This window comes from Lepidochelys olivacea (assembly GCF_965140295.1).
Source record: "Lepidochelys olivacea isolate rLepOli2 genome assembly, chromosome: 1".
NCBI classification, from domain to species: domain Eukaryota; kingdom Metazoa; phylum Chordata; order Testudines; family Cheloniidae; genus Lepidochelys; species Lepidochelys olivacea.
The window spans coordinates 52,841,696-52,855,284 of NC_140411.1; the positions used below are offsets into that span (position 1 = coordinate 52,841,696).

Here is a 13,589-nt window from a genome sequence, read left to right on the forward strand (position 1 = left end):
CAGAATGCAGCTGTATGCGCTATTCACCAAGGTATGAAAGGTCAAAATCATAATTTATGCAGTTATATAGGAGTATAAAAATTAGAGATGAACCACCATGTCACCAAGTCCATCTCCTGCAAATGGAGGAGGCTGTCCCCTGAAAGCCATTTAAAAAAAAATTCTTACACCATGCTTAATACTCTCTTGATTCAGGGACAATGTGATGTGATGTGATGCAATGCCTCTCTCTCTCTCTCACTCTCCCTTTGCACCTTAGTCTTGATTGAGGATTTTTTGGCTTTATAGGGAAGCTTCTTTTTTGAGTGGAGGCAGTGAGCTATGAGATGATGTCAGGCAGTATGGGTTTTGTAAAGGCTTAAAGTTAAATCTACCACTCCTTTTACTTGTGGTGCAAGAATATTTCAACATGGTTTCAAGAGACACAAGGATTGTGTAATGACCAATAAGTATACAAATACATTTCAAAAGGGAGATTAACTTTTTCTTCCTTTGAAGACATTTTATTTCTAAAATATTAAATGTTCTACTGCAGGCCAACAGCATTTTCATATCTTGGACAGTGTTTTCCTGTTAGCTCAATGACTAACGGAGGACTCTAGCAATAGTGTCGTAAACTGCATTTCTTTCAAGCATAATCATTGATAAAAAAAAGTATACAACATCACTCCATTATATACAGTCTGGAACTTAACTGAGATGCATGATACCTTTTGGCTAGGTACACAGGCTAAGTCAAGTCTCAGCATGCAACACTAGAGAAGGGTGACAAGCTTGACTTATAGAAAGCGGAAAAAAGGAAAACAGATGTCAAGGTTTCAACAAGTCATTGTATACTGCAGCTGGAACCCTTACAAAAACAATACAAGTGTGGTGATAATGTAGCATTTCATGTAATAAGGGCAATAAAATAGCAGAAAATGTAAAACCCTGAACAAGACACCTTCTTCAAATTCCAGAGGGTCAGTTGGGACTGAATAATAACAATCCTTTCAATAACCAGATCATATGATCTAATTATTAAGACTTTTATGCTCCAGGAAAAGTGAAAATTGAGAGCTTCTATTTCTTTTAAATGCAGACTGTAGGCAATAAATCTAAAGTGCAATCCAAAGAGACATTTAGATGTGCTTGAAGTCACTTCTTAGATTATTTGACAATAGTTTCCATTACTATTGCAGACTTTAACACAACAGATGGAGAGGGTGTAAAATAAATATAAGTGTCCATGTAAAAAGGCTGTTATTCCAATGATGGGCTTCCCAGAGTATCAAGCCACGAGGGGAGCACTCAGTGTAGACTAAAGTTCTATCTTGGTCATCTGTTACATTGTCTCACTGCTAAGTGTTATATATTCAACCATGTCCATTCAAAGAGAGCGTTTCCAATAGATGCATTACTAAATGAGGGGATGAGCAGCTACTGAGCATAGCTGAAATCTGGTGGGATATTCTCAAACTGGGAAGTCTGTATAGTCAATATCAGATGGTTAGACAAAGGGAAAGGAGATGAGGAGGAGTATTGTTGCATGTCAGAAGTATTTACAATGCTAGTGAGCTACAATCTGACTATTAAGAAAGCAGTACTGAAATTAGATAAAGGGAATGAAAATCAAAAAAGAAGAAAACTATAGAGCCCTTCCTCTGTTGGGCCATTTATGAGCAGAGGGGAATGACAATTAGACAATCTTAAATTCTAATTCCAACTGACAGTGCTTTTCTCTCTTACCCTCAACAAGTCACAACTTCCCCCCTCAGTTTCTCCATCTGTAAAGTGGAGAGTGTACTTATGTGCCTCACAGGAATGTTGTGAGGATTCTTGTTTCTAAGGTGCACTGAACGTTGAAAGTGCTATATAATGCAAAACCTTATTAAAGAGTATGTTCACAGAATGCAGCAATACTCTCGGAGCAGCAAGTTCTAAGGAATTAAAAAAAATATAGTAAGATGGGAAGAAGCACAAAAATACAGGAATGTGACAAGATCACATCACACAAAATCAAATCAAAACAAGACAAAACAGATTAATTCCTCTGAAAGGGAAAAAATGCAAGAAAAAAACCTATGGGCAGTATGGCTTCAGGAGGGAATACTCAAAGATTTAAGAGTTTAAAAAAACCTGAACATGGAAAGTGCATGGGGGAAGGCAATCAAAATCATAGATACCGTTAATGTTTGAAGGGAATTACAGTCAGCAAAACACAGAATAAAGTGAATATAGTTGCAAGAACTAAAGGGATTCAAGAGGAGCTCTGCCACATAAATCAGAAGAAAAAAGTGCTTGGCAGGATGACTCAAAAAATTAACTCCTGTATAACAAACTCATCTATAACAAGTAAAAAAAATGAAAAGAGATTTTAATATTTAAGTAGCAATTAGTTCATCAGAAAAATAGCTGCTTTTTTAAAAGCAGAAATTGTTAAGGTATAAAGTATATTATTCCAGTTAAATGCTGGCTAAGAAAAATTTGGGATAGTATGTAATACTATTGCATTCATCATTTTGCTGACAATCACATGTTCATTGATTTTACAAGTGAACAGCATTGCATGCAAGGTTAACAAATGACTAGAAAATTCATCTTCTTCTACACACTTTCAGATGATTTTAGTAGCAGCTGTAATATAGTTTAGAAAAAGTGTTGAGACAGAAGTGATGTCACGGGAATTTAGAAGCATCATGGTTAAGGCTATGATTTTATCACTGTGGTCACATAAATCATGAATTTGAATAAAGTCAGTGAAATCTTGGAAATGGTTGTAAAAACCTGTTTGATTTGGTCCCCGAACTAAGTGGCATTGCACCCTAGGGCATCCGTCACTATATCTCCATCTATAGAGGGGAAGACTGTCCAAACCTGAGTGGCACTATTACCCAGTGAACCTAGCTGCAATGCCCAGAGTGGGGAGCTGGGCCTGCTGCAGAATGACTGTGGGGTGTGCTTGCTCTCCAACTCCTCCCCTAACCCCCAATTTCCATGACTTACCTTTTTTTCCCACTTCACACTTCAACTGTGAAGTTCACTTAAACTTTCCCTGCCAGAACCATAGGCTTAAGCATGGTTCATTCAGTACATATGGACATTTTCACAGGCATATACCTGCTATCAGAGCAGCATTTCCTATTCATGTCAGTTGTACCAGAAATACTAGATAGAAGCATTTGCAAATTATGTGGATTTAAAAAAAAAAAGTCTGCAGCATAACTGGCTTGAAGAAAACTCCAAGATTCTCACCACTCTAGCAGTATGTGTTAAGGTACAATAGCTGGCTAACTAATGGTTGAACTGGAGGTCCTAGCAGTTATGGAATTCAGAATCTGTCCTTGCACAGCTTCAGATTGTTTTGTTTATAAATATTGTCTATGTTCTGATTCTGTTAGCTACAATCAACACAAGTCTAACAGACCTAAATTCACAGTGATTCACTTGGGTGATCCCCCACCTGTTGGGGGATGATGTGATAAAAATGATACATGTCAGGCTACACAGTTTTAGCAGAATTTGTTGAATTTGTAATCCATGCAGGCAGTGTGTTCAAGTACACTAGAGAGATAAAGATGGAATTATGGAAAACTTGGCACCATGTTGGGGAAAAAAAATCGTACCAAAAGTAATTTCGACTTTAATATTGCCCTTCAGTGTGTTTGTTAACACAATAATGCTTCTACTAGTCTTAGAAATACTGGAAGCAGCAGTGTGTCTCAGGCACTACATGCTCAATCCTACTTCTGTTGAAGTCAAGATGACTTGCTTCAGGCCCTAACTTCAAAGGTTTGCAGGATGCAACTGAATCTCAGAAAAGGTAATGCCTATAAGCCATGCTGCACTGGGCTGAGATCATGTAAGATGCACAACCTAAGCAGAGTGGCACCTCGTCAGTAACTGGGTCAGAGACATCAAAAGAAAAAACAAAATGTCACAGCAAGTAGTGAAGGTGATCCAAATAGGTAGTTTTCCTCCTTTAATGGGGCTCCCAGGGTGCAACCTGGACTGTCAGACCGCTTAGCCTTCTGTCCCACCAATCTGGGGTGTCCCTCTCAACCTGTGATGCTGAGTCAAACCACACACCTCTGTCAGGTACTGCACTTACACAGACATCCACAGGCAGGGTCACACCCAACTGAGTTACATGAATGATCTCCCAGCCACTCATGAACCATCAATAGGGAGGCCAATTCCCCCCAGCCTTGTACCCCAGAAATCTACCGTCTTGCACTGGGCAGAAGCCTGGCCAGTATAAGTTCATTACCCAGTCTGCCCGTCCTTCAACGTGGAATGACACACACTAGCCTTTGTAAACTGAGCTGAGATTTCCCAAGCACTTCAGCCAAAACACAGTTTGGGGTAAAATATAAAACCGATTTATCAACTACAGAAAGTGATTATAAATAGAAAGCATAGAGATCAAAGTTGGTTACCTAAGAAATAAAAATAAATTTGCAGTCTGAATTCTACAAACTAAACAGTATTTGAATCAAACAGTGTCTCAGCCTGACAGATGGCACAAACACGTCACAGATCCTCAATACACAGGCTGGGACTCTTTCCCAGCCTGGGATCACCCTCCCCCAGTTCAGTGTCTTTGCTCTCCAGAGGTGTCTCCAAGTGTTGACCTGTGGGGGGAGTGAGGCCAAGTGATGCTGTCACTTCCCTTCTTTTATAGTTTCTTCTAGCTTGTTGGGAACATCTTGTGCTGTGACATGGGGATCAGGAAATCCCCACTGGTCGAGCAGTCTCCACTGTATATGTGTTATCTCCGAGAATCTCCATTGTATATAGTTTCTGGGATAGTGGATTCTTTCCTTGATGGGTGTTGATGAGCCATTAACCACTGTCTGGCTACTCCATTGTTGTACCTGAAAGGCTGCTTGTGGGTGTTCCCAACCTCACAACCTATTTTAGTAACACACACATAGCAAAACTTCATAACGTCACATAAAATGATAGCACATACAATCCAACAGAATATTAATGTTCAACAGATCCAGACTTTTAAAATGATACCTCACAAGGCATACGTTGTACAACAGTATTAATTATATGACAGTGGTGCATATGAGGGTTCCAGGGTGCTGCTTTGAGAGTTGCACACCTCCCCCCAGAGAGACAGAACCCAGAACGAGAATAGTTAGTGGACACTGATGTTGGAATTCTTGTACAAGAAATAACCCTGGGTCTATCCCACTTTGTAGTCACTAAAGATCTTCCCACAATAGTACAGTGTTCTCTGGCATTTGGTCAGGACTCTGGAATAACAAACTCAAGGTCGATGGAAGTTTACCCATGTTCTCTGGGGGTGACTAGCAGGTTCAGATGAGAGGGCTAGGGATGGAGTCATGGGGGATAGGAGGGAATATGCAGGAAGGAGGCAGCAGAGCTGCCACCAGAGCATGGTGAGGCCACTTGCTCCGCTAACTCTGGCACCTTCCCCAGACCTCCCTAAGTCCTGAACAGAGCAGAGCTCCACTCCTGAAAATTTTAAGTTCTCCTAAACTACAGGTTTTTGAAAGCCCCAGTAATAATCACTCCATTAATCCTAGAACTGGAAATGCCAAAGATACAGTTTTACTGATATTGTAGAGGATTTTTCCCTTTACAAAATCAGCTAAACTCCTTGTTGAGTGCCAGCAGGAGCAATGATATGCTCCCAGTGTCAGATTCTGCTCCCACTGAAGTCAATGGCAAAACTTCCATTGACTTCAATCACTGAAAATTAGGTCTTTTGTTACTTTATCATTGTCACAGACTGGCTAGACCTTTAAAACAAGCTCAGCTCAGCCTTGCCTGTGATCAGACAGCTATCCCCCAGCTGAGTGTGATGATGCCTTAATTCTAATAACTGGCCCCTGGCTGCAGGAGATCAGAGAGAGGACTACTTGAAGTAAGCTGTGAACTCAGTCTGGGGAAGGAGACCCAGGAGAGGAGCAAAGGGAGTTTCTTCTCTGGGAAAGGCACAGGGAAGCCAGGCTTGAAGAGACTCACAAAGAACAGGCTAGGATCCAGGTGTGAGGGAGTGGGGCTGGTGGGGGGATGGAGATGGGCCCTAAAGAGCAGGGAGACCGCTGAGGTAAACTGCCACAGTCCCTGAGGAAGGGAGGCAGTGGGGAACGGCTGCTGGGGAAGCAGCAGCAGAGGAAGAACTCTGCAGGGCTCAGGAGTAGGGACAAAAGCAGAAGAATTTAGAGTAGACCATGAGGTGCAGAAGAATTATTAGTTTGGATATTTATCTGGATTTATAATTGGCCTTTGTTACCCCAGAAGAAATTTTAAGTGACCTGATCAGATGGCCAGGCCACATAAGACCCGTCTACCATGGAAGTGGCCACCAAAGGCATTTGAGGCAAAGCCCTCTGCAACCACCAGTTCTTACTGGTCTAGTACCCGCCTTAGCACTCTGACACCACGGGGTACTAGAACAGTAAGAACAACCACTTACAACCAATAATTTTCAGCTAGTCCACCAGTGTCTCAGTGGAAGATCTAGGTGCTTGCTTGCCACATACTGCAGAAGCCTCTTGGGTTTGGAAGCCACTTTTCAATTTCTGTCCTGGAACAGTTATGTATGGCTGTATTTTCAAGGCCACATGCTAAATCTCCAAAGAAGGCATGGCAATTCAACTGGGTAACATCAAGAATATGACTATCTTAACTGAACTTTGTTTACATAGCATCGTAATGTCCAACTGTTCAAATCACACCATATTTACAGTGTAGCAGAAGAGTAATTACACACTATTACAAGATGACTACATGATTGTTTTTCTCATGTAAGTCAGGTGATCATTACTTTTTGATCTGCTTACTCTGTAATTACTAAGTAGTTGCAATTACTGACAATGTGTAGCCATTTGTAAGATAAATTAAATCATTTGGACAAGAAATAAATAGACCAAACACTCACCTATCCCTAAAGTCCCCCCTTGCCTTAAATTGGATAAATTCCATTTAACTCAAAAAATTCCCATCTGCCTCCCTGATGACATTTGTGGATGTGGTTCCTTAGTCCTCCTCCTTAGTCCTCCTTCCAATGAGATCAGGGTCTCCATGTAATCCTCTCCTACCTCCGCAAAAGTCACTAGGGGTCTGCCTGTTTCCCTCTCTTCCAATAAAAAGTATCCTGAGAACGTAAATAAATCCCTCTCTTCTCACAAGATTAGAAATTTGGTGTGGAACAAACTCTTGATGGAAACTCAAAGAAAATTGTCCCAGAGCAGCACTATATTTATAGGAGAGCAAAACCAACGCACAAAAGATCGGCTGCTGAGTCCTTCTACTGGCAATACATGTCAGAAGGAGCAGGAGCTTAGGCATCAGTCTTTCCTTGAAGATGCTAGGTGGACAGCTGGTTAAGCTTCCCCCTCCCAGATCTGTCATACCTAGAGAGGGTGAATCTAGATCTCTTTCCCTCCTCCCAAAAGAGTCTAAAACTATTGCTGGGAGGGGTGGGGGTAACAGAGGCATCATTGGTAGAGCTTCTCTCATTGGAATCTTGTCTGCCAACAGAGTGGTGGTGGGGGGGGGGGGACTGGCAACCACTGTTTTGTTGAGGAGCGTGACTTGGAGAGTCTCATGCAACAAGGAGACACTCCAAAGTTTACATTTCAACTGAACCTCCACACACCTTTTGAATTTTCTCATCAGAAGTTATTAGGGATGCAAACAAATATAATGATTACCAAAAATAGGGCATCAACTCTTTTTTCAATGTAGGGAAATCTAGACAGAGAGAATGCACTATTTTTAATGTTAAGAGGCTCGGATAGACACAAAACACAACCATCACGTATCTCCTTATCTTTAATGTTATTTCACACAACAATAACAGAGACAAAATTGTCACCCTAACTATACACAGCACTGTTGAATTAGCTATAGTGTTACCATGAGTGCTCAGGAAAGTAAATGCTTTTTTTTAAATGAAGGGTTTAAATAGTTCCATGTCTTTTTAAACTGGCTCAACTGGGATGTCACTAAACCTTTAATTATCCCATATAGATTTCAAATTCTCTGTTTTACTGACCCACTATCAATTATATGAAAGACTTGCCCTGTTTAGTGTGAACTGATTTTCTAACTTATAGAACTCAAATATTTAGCACAATATCATCTTTCTTGCTGTGATCCTGCATATACACCCATACTGTACATCCCAATATGTGGGAGCAAGAGATCCTTACTTGTCACATGTAGTTTCTAATTTACTATGAACATGAAATGTAGTTACCTACGTAAACAGCCTGTACTCAGTGTTGTAATCTTCTATTTACACACAAGGTGGGGCTGTGGCTTAACAAATGTGTTTCAGTTATTCAGCTCACTAAAATGGTAAGAGTCAGGTTAAATCCCTAAAATGCTGTAAATTATTTAATGCACAAGCTAAAAAAGACCTTTTTAGCACTGCAAAAATTCAATTTGCTGGAGAGGGTAAGCCTCTAAGCAAAATAATGAGGACAGTAACAGAAGAAAAGGAATAATGTTCCTCCAGGTAATGTTTGAAAAATTGAAACAATCTAGACACAATTCACTGACAAATAAGTGACACAAACCTCTCATTATTTTCCTTCTCCTAGTGTGAGTAATCTACACCATCAACAAATTCTGAGGATCCTCTGATTTGTCATTGCTTTACACTGTCTGTCCAAGATGCCCTGATTTCATAATCAGCACCCTTTTGCCCAGATATGACTAGAAAAAATTATTTTGAAATCCCATCAAGAATTTTTTTCCCCTTCAGTGATTTAAATGACGTCTCCCCCCCCAGGAGACGTGCATTGCAGAACTCCAAGCTTGATGACTTTAGAAAAATAAGAAATCTCTTGTTTACAGACTTTAGGGGACCCATATTCTGCCTGTCTGTCACTCTTACCACTTCCAAATCCCTGAACTCGCTTTTCTGGAACTCGCACTCATTCATGAGTGATGAGAGAGGAGATTCATTTTTTCCTTCACTTCATTCTCTCCTCTTACCCAGGATTTTTAGCTTCTCCTCCGGCTTTCACCTTTTCAAACCTCCATCATTCATTTTCCTATTCAAGTTAATCAAGGAGAACATTACAGTCCCTACCCTCCAGAATGAACAATGTCTTTGTGAAGCATCTTCTGTCTCTATGGTAACATGAGACAAGAAGCACTACAACAAAATACAATAATTATCATGACCTGTGGATATTGATCCAGACACAAATGTGTGAATGAAAGAACATGCATCTTGGATATAGCCAATGAGTACTCCCACTGGAATCAATATAAGAAATGGTGCCCTGAGGAAGTCAATGGGACCACTGACATGCTAAAATATAAGCATGTGTTTAAGTGCTTTGCGGGATTAGGGCAAAAGTGCTCATCACATTGTAGAACTGAGTCCATAATGCATATTAATAGAGAACAGAAAGCAAACAGTCACAAACCATTCTGTTTTAAAAGAAGAAAAATCTCCTGGCAGGTGCTTGATTTCTCAGTCCATTTGCAAGTGGCTCAGCACCTCCTCAGAGGACTCTTCCTCAAAGTGACTTTATATAAATTTAAAAAAAAAAGAGAGACAAAATGAAGTGATTTTCTTGCCCATAATTTGCAGAAGACATACCTCAGCACCACAGCTCCTTCCTGTTCTCCCCACGTTCTGTGAAAGTAAGTTCTTTATATAAATCTCAGAACCCTTGCCAGGACCCCCAACTACAAACTTATCTGCCTTAGATGACTATAATTCCTAGAAATCTCTGAGCTAGGTTTGTTCCTCCGTAGTGAGGAGAGAGACAAGTTTAGCCTGCATGGCTTTAACTCCTTCCTAAACCTTGACGGGCTGGCACGCACATCAACCATATCTAAGGAAAGCAAACCCTTTTAACTCTTCCCTTTTCTCCCCTTCCAAGTTCAGAGTCTTAGTCCTGGTCTACACTACAAACTTATGACAGTACAACCACGTCACTAAGGATGTGAGAAATCCACACTCTTGAGTGCCAGTTATACTGACCTAACTTCTGGTCTAGACAGCATGATGTTGGGAGGGCTTCTCCCTTCAACACAGCTACTGCCTCTTGGGGAGATGGAGTACCTATGCCAAGTCAGCATAAGTAGCATCTTCACTAAGCGTTACAGCAGTCTTCACAAGTGCAGTAAGTGTACACAAGCCCTACGTACCTGGGTGTAGTTAATAAGCTGTTAAGAATCCTGGAACAAATAGATTGGGGCCTTTGCTCTGTACTCATACAAGTAAAACATGGAGCTTGCTATGGATTGGCATATTAAATGAGGTTTCATTATTTGTGTGTGTGTGTTTTTTTAATTATTAGAACAGAATGCCCCAGATAGGAAAAAATAAAGCAACCCAGTCATAAGACTGCACCTTTTGCCACACACCACTCATTTTCCACTAACTGAAGTCTGGAACTAGTCTGGAGAGAACTTAGAAATTAGTATTTTCTCTCACATATTCACCTCAGCTACTGCAAAATTGAGCAAGAATTTAATATATTGTTAAATGGCTCTAAGCATATCAAATATAGTGAAGATGCTAGGCCACTGCTACTTTTGAATACTGTATAGTCATTTTATAATTGGAACACCATGTTTTCTATTGTGCTTTGCCAATTTTGGATTCTTTAGTTTCACAAACAATATCCCACTAGGCCAAACATTTGTGCATTTTTGGAAAAAGCTGCCCCACTAAAAATATACGGGTGCACTTTTTAGTTCTATATTTTGTTAAATCTGTTTTATAACAAAAGACCTTAAGTCACAGCAATTGGTTACTTTCTTATTACAGTCTTAAACTGCAGTGTCTTGATAAATAGATGTTTCCATGGAGATGACAAATGAATATTACCCAACTTGCAATGAGCTTCTGATTTCATCTTGAACCATTAGCTTTCAAACCACAGCTCATTCATTATTCATTTGCAGCAAGGAAATGGCTGAAACCCAGATCATTACAGCAGATTAAAATCTGTGCATGCAGTCTGGAAGAAAATGCATTTACCAGTACACAAAATGAAGAAAACTCATTGGGGTTAAAACAACTCTTTCCAAAGATTTTCTAAATCTCTACACAAATTATCCCTGCAACTAAAGGCATGCATAGATAAGATGGAGTGGGAATTTGGTTACTTTACAAATATCTAGACAGAGACTTTTGGTGGGGGAGGGGGAGAAGCAATAGATAGCACAACAGAAAATTGAACATTAGCTTATATAACACCACTAGTTGCTTTTAAATAGCTTTGAATCAGGCACAGTATGCAACATAGGGCTTTGGTTTTGCTTGTGGTATACTAATGCCCCTTTCTTGGGCACTAGTAAGAGAAGTTAAATCATAGTTTAAATCTTGAAGAAAGGTCCGTTTCCTCCCCAAAGTCACGGGATGAAAGGAGTCTTGTATCAAATATTTGCATGACAGCAGGCACACACATTTTGTCAGGTCATTTGCACCTTAGCAAGCCCATTAGCACTGGCATTATTCATGTCAATATCCAAGGTCAATTTAATTGAGGTTGTTGGGTGATGTCCAAGACTAGTTTTTAAAGCTACCAACACTTTTATATTGAATTATAGTTTTGGCTAGCATGAAAGCTATAGAGTAACGAATAAAGGGAAGGAAAAAAAGGGAGGAATTACAATGGGAAGCCCCTCACACCTGGACAGGCTGACAACATCCAATCTCTCTCAAACAGAAAGATACAGTCTGTTAGATATGCTTTGATGCTCTCCAGGGTAAAGATGGTCAGTTACAATAATTCATACCAAATTGTGTCTCTCATCATTTGAATTACCATCCATTAAGAACTGACCTGAGACTACTTACCTAAACTCATTTCATTCAAGTAACAGGTTTAATACTGGGGTGAAAAGGGGGTTGCTCAGTAATGAGAACAGATGAGCAGAGGTTATTGTTACATGAAAAAGCGATAGTGCAGTGGTGACTTATCTTGCCCCAATAGAATTGCGCTGCTGTTAGATATCATTTCATTTTGCCTCCTTTCTAATCTCACCATGCAGTCTAAATGACTACAAATGCCAGCTGCACCAGGAGCCTTCCCTGTAAAATATCTTCCTACTTCACACGTGAGGTGTCAAGATGGTGCAACATGCTACCTGAAGCCTGGCTCTCTTGCTTCTCTTCAACAAATATGCAAAAAATATAGGCAAAGCTCTTCAATTTTTCATTCTCAGGCTGCCTAACACAGGGGCAGTTTCCCCTACATCAATGATGTACTTCTGCAGAAGAATGCACACTTATCTTCAGACCTATCCAGAGACCAATTTTTTCTGATACTGCAGTTAGAAAGGGGCTACACAAACTTTTGCATCTCCCCAAGACTTAGAAATCAAATACACCACCACTTAAGTCAGGGAGAATTTCTATTCAAAATAAAGGAAACTATCACAGGGAAATCCATAAATTGTAGCAGCTATGTAGCCGTTAAGATTTGGATCTTCCTGTGATTTTGAGAAAAGCATTTGAGACATTAGTTGTCAGAACACTGATGAGTTTCTCAGACCTAAAGCTCTCCCTGTGTGGCAGGACATGTGAAAATTGTCTTTCTCCACCACTCTCATCATCTTCATTTGCTCCCCGGCATAATCCCATAGTAATCACTGCAGCGTGTGGTAGCTTTCCTAGCATATAAAAGCAGCAGGGAGGATTGCTAGGGTCGGGGCAGCAGGCAGGGAGGCAAGGCTGTGAAAGCCTTTGGTTGGAAGCATATTTATGATTCCAGTGCAGAGCTAGATGAATGACTGATGGAGTGAAAGATTGTTGCATTGTCTTTCTTGATATGAAAGACAAACAAAAACCCCAAGATAAAGCAAAATGTTTACAAGTAGGTACTGCACTATTTAGATGAAGAAAAGTAAAACACAAAATGTTTATATTGTCAGTGATATAATGGCTGGATAGGTGGCAAAAAATGACTGCCAGGAACATCAGTTCTTTGCTACCCATTCTGGAGGGCTCTGCCTCATACCTGGCATATGAGAGACCAAGAGGTGCAGTGCTTCTACAAACCTGGTTTAAGCCTCAGTTAACTTCCCTTCTTCTCCTGTTTCACCCACTCTGTTATTTCCTGCCACCATCTTAACTGCTATAATCTTTACCACCTCCAGCTGGGCAGGATAGAAGCAACTCCTTCATTTGACACCAAAAATCTGAATCCACTAACAAGTGGACTTTAACCGCTTCTGCTTTATCAGAAGCTTTTTGGCATCCTCTTCCAAGTGTTTTCTCAAATTTAGATATCCTAATACATAATGTACCTGACACTTTGAAACAAGCCTCCTCTGTTAAACTCTGTTTAATGAACAGGATCCTAAATTTTCAAAGAATTTTAAAAGGATAGCTTCTTTAAAAAATCTGCACGTTTCGATTTTCCTTGGGAGGACAAATGGTCTTGTGTTTATTTAGCTGACTCTGTTTGGGAGAGTGTTTGAAGCCAGAAACTAGAGTGCTAAAAGCACCAGCTCTGGCACTTAAAATGAAGGACCAAGTCTCCTTGCAGCTGTAGTGGACTCCAGAAACTAAACAGGAACAAAGGCTCACTCTCTCCCTTAGTAAGAGTTATATTTAACACACAAAATGGAGCATGAGCTGATCTACC

At 40.3% G+C, this 13,589-nt stretch overlaps 1 protein-coding gene across 4 annotated transcripts in view; it reads right to left on the reverse strand.

Annotated features, from left to right (window-relative positions):
- DCLK1 (doublecortin like kinase 1) overlaps positions 1-13,589 on the reverse strand; it is a 333,830-nt gene that overhangs the window by 166,949 nt on the left and 153,292 nt on the right. The window lies entirely within an intron of this gene.